Source organism: Mus pahari, chromosome 11 (assembly GCF_900095145.1).
Source record: "Mus pahari chromosome 11, PAHARI_EIJ_v1.1, whole genome shotgun sequence".
Taxonomy (NCBI): Eukaryota; Metazoa; Chordata; class Mammalia; order Rodentia; family Muridae; genus Mus; species Mus pahari.
In genome coordinates, this window is record NC_034600.1 from 52,124,622 (window position 1) to 52,128,310 (window position 3,689).

General features: G+C 45.2%; 1 pseudogene; it reads right to left on the reverse strand.

Annotated features, from left to right (window-relative positions):
- Positions 1 to 214: 214 nt before the first annotated feature.
- On the reverse strand, positions 215 to 716 carry LOC110329115 (annotated as a pseudogene).
- Between the last annotated feature and the right edge of the window lie 2,973 nt (positions 717 to 3,689).

A 3,689-nucleotide genomic window follows, 5' to 3' on the forward strand; every position in this document is an offset into this window, starting at 1 on the left:
TGACATAAACTTTTCACAACAATTTTTTTCTTATTTAGTTTTTATTCATAATCATAAACTTAACTTGCAATCCAGCTAGACTTGAAGGGGAATGAGGAAAGTATGGAACCCAAAGAACTTCAGTGAGAGCAGAGATTACAGGACATTGCGAGCAGATGGGGTAGGAGCGCTCTCCTGAGCTACAGAAGGAATGGTTTGATGGGTAAAATGTCGGCACGTCAAAAGAAATTAGAGTTGTCCACAGTCGGAAATGGTGATCTTCTTGCTGGTCTTGCCATTCCTGGACCCAGAGCGCTCCTTCCACAATGTTCCTGCCTTCTTTCCCCTTCCCAGAGACCACATGCTTGCCATCCAGCCATTCAGTCTTGACAGTGCAGATAAAACACTGGGAACCGTTTGTGTTTGGTCCAGCATTTGCCATGGACAAGATGCCAGGACCTGTATGCCTCAGGATGAAGTCCTCATCCTCAAATTTCTCTCCGTAGATGGACCTGCCGCCGGTGTCATTATGGCGTGAAGTCACCACCCTGGCACATGAATCCTGGAAGGATTCTGTGAAAGGAGGAACCCTTATAGCCAAATCCTTTCTCTCCAGTGCTCAGAGCACAAAAGTTTTCTGCTGTCTTTGGAACTTTGTTTGCAAACAGCTGGAAGGAGACATGGCCCAAGGGCTCGTCATTGGCCGTGATGTCGAAGAATACGGTGGGGTTGACCATGGCCGCTGCAGCAAGCGGTGGGAAGCGACAGAGGCGTCTGCAAAGCTGCAGTTGGCGTTCTTAACTGCTGAGCCATCTCTCCAGCCCTGGCAGTTACTTTTTAACCAGCTATTTCCTAAATAAAAGACACAGAAACCTTTAGAATTATAATAAGGTTAATGCACTGGAGCTATGCAGATATCAACCCTCTAAGCTATTTTTCTCTGCTTCCATGCCTTGAACCCCAATATATCACTTGCCATATATTTCATTTGCACAGGCCCTTCTTCATCAGGCCAGCCCTCATGGTCCTATTACCCCATGGTGACTGACTTCCTTCTCCTTCTCCTCTCTCCCTCATGGTCCCTACCTCATGGTCCCTACCTGAGACCCTAAGCCCCGGAACTTTGGCACCACCTACCTCTTCTCTGCTCAGCTACAGGCTGTCAGCAACTTTTATTAGCCAATCAGGAATAACGGGGGTGGGGGTGGGGGTGGGGGGGCAAAGGTTTACACAACAAAGGCTGGTGTAGTGAGAACTGCTCTTCTTGAGGTAACAAGATCTTAAGATACAGAATTTAGCATTTGAATATGTAGCAAGAGACCAAACCCTACAGATAAGGATTGTGGTCTTGGAGTGAGAAATGTCTTCCATAGGCTCCTATGTCTGAACACTTGATTCCCATTAGTCTGAGGAGGCTAGGGAGACGTTAGGAGCTGGAGCCTAGCTGGGGGAAGTATATGATTGGAGGCAGACCTTGAGGTTTCTCTTTAGCCTGGCCCCACTTTCTACTCTGTTTTGCTTCTTATGTGCAGATGATGAAACATGGGAACTTCCTGTTCCCATTACATGGACTTCCTTGCCGATTGCTGTCTTCTCTGCTGTAAAATGCTCTATTCCCCCAGAACAGTAAGCCAAAAGGACCCTTTTCTTCCCAAGTTACTTCTTGTTGGGGGATTTGATGACAACCAAAGAACAGTAACCGGTGCAACCATGAAGTATAAGCTGAATATTTGGGTCTCTCTAAAACTTACATGTTGAAGTCTAATTACCAATGCTCCAGTGACATGGACACTTGAAGGGAGTGGCTGGGTTAAGAGTGGTATCCCTGCCTCTGTGGAAGTTCCAGAGAGCTCTTGCCATTTTCACCATGTGAAACAACACCAGTAAGTCATCAACTAGGAATCAGGAAATGGGCTCTTGCCACACAGTGAATGTGTTGGCATTTTGATCATGGACTTCACATTCTCTAGACCATGAACAATGAACTTTTGATACTTGTAAGTCACCCAGTTTATAATGTTTTGGTAACAGCAAGCTGGCTTCATGTCTGAAGATAATGGTTCCCTACATAGATTATTTTGAGATATAGATAGATGTATCAGTTAATATACCCATTATATGCCTATTTCCCTGATCTTTTAGCTGAGAGGGTCTAGTGGCAATGAGCATGCTCGGTACCAAATTCCAATCTACAAAAGAAGTAACTAAGACTCTCCCAAGAAATAGATGACTCTAAGCCAATGGCAAGAACTACACCAGATGAGTCCGATGCATCCTGAAACAGCAGAAAGTGAAAAAGGGTGGAACTATTAAACTACATTGGTGAAGATCAATAAGATACAGAAGTCTCCAATTAAAGATGAAACAATTTGAGCAACAAAAAGTAATATTGCATTTAAAGTAGCCATCAGTTCATACTGCTGTCAATAAATAAGTAGACAGGCATGGTGATGTACCAGTGTCATACTGGGACTAGGAGGCAGAGGCAGGAGGACCATGCCACATCAAGGCCACCTTGGTTGCCTTAGTTACTTCTCTATTGCTGTAACAAAACACCATGACTATAGCAACTTATAAAAGACAACATCGAATTTAGGGCCCATGGCTCCAGAGGGTTAGGGTCCATGACCATTGTGTTGGGGAGCACGGAAGCAGGCAGGCCTGGTGCTAGAGCAGTGACTGAAAGCTTACAATGCATCCACACCCACAAGGTCTGTATGAAGAGGCACTGACCAGGAATTATGTGGGCCTTTGAAACCTTGAAGGCCACTCCCAGTGACACACCTACTCCAACAGGGCCATACCTCCTAATCCTTCCCAAACAGTTCCCCCATCTGGTCAACAAGTATTCAAATATATGAGCTTCTGGGGACCAGTCCCATTTAAACCACTATGCTGGGCTACAAACTGGGTTCAGATTCTAGGCCAGCCAAGGCCACATAGCGGGACTCTGCTCCAATAATGGGGAGGGAGAGTGCTTGCCTGAGTAGACGAGTAGATGGGGGAGAGGAGACAAAGAATTCAAAAACAGTGTATGTAATGACACTTCACTTTTTTTTTTTTTTTTTTAAGAGACCATCTCACTGTGTAATCCAAGCTGGTCTGGATTCTGCTTGTGATCTTTCTAATTCAGCCTCTCGAATGCTCAGTGGACACTATAAGTTAAGCCAGAAAGATTACTAATTTCCAGTTTTTTGATACTTTGTGTGTGTGTGTGTGTGCCATGTATGTGCCATGTGTGTGCAGGTGCTCTCAGAGTCCAGAAGAGGACATGAGATCCTTGAAAGAGGTCTGAGCAACCGAATGAGGGAGCTGGGTCCTGGATTCAAGTCTCCTGGAAGAGCAGCAAATGCTCTGAATCACTGAGCGGGCCACGCTGCTATGGGTGTTGGGAACTGAACTCGGATCCTCCGGAAGACCAGAATGGTTTGTTTATCCAATTATTCGCTGAACCGGGTCTCCAGCCCCACGTTTCCAGTTCTTAAGTATGGACTTTAATGAATGATTTCCTTCCAGATATTGGAAAGAGGAAACCGAGTAATTTTATAAGAAGGAAATGTGACAAGGCCAGGTAACCAAGGTCAAGGTTGACAAGGATAAATGTTGCTGGTAGGGTGTGACTTTAACATGTGTGATGAAGCAAAACCTGCTCTTCCCTCCAGGAGTGTAGCAATAAGAAAAGCACCAGATGCATTTAGTGGGCTGTTCTA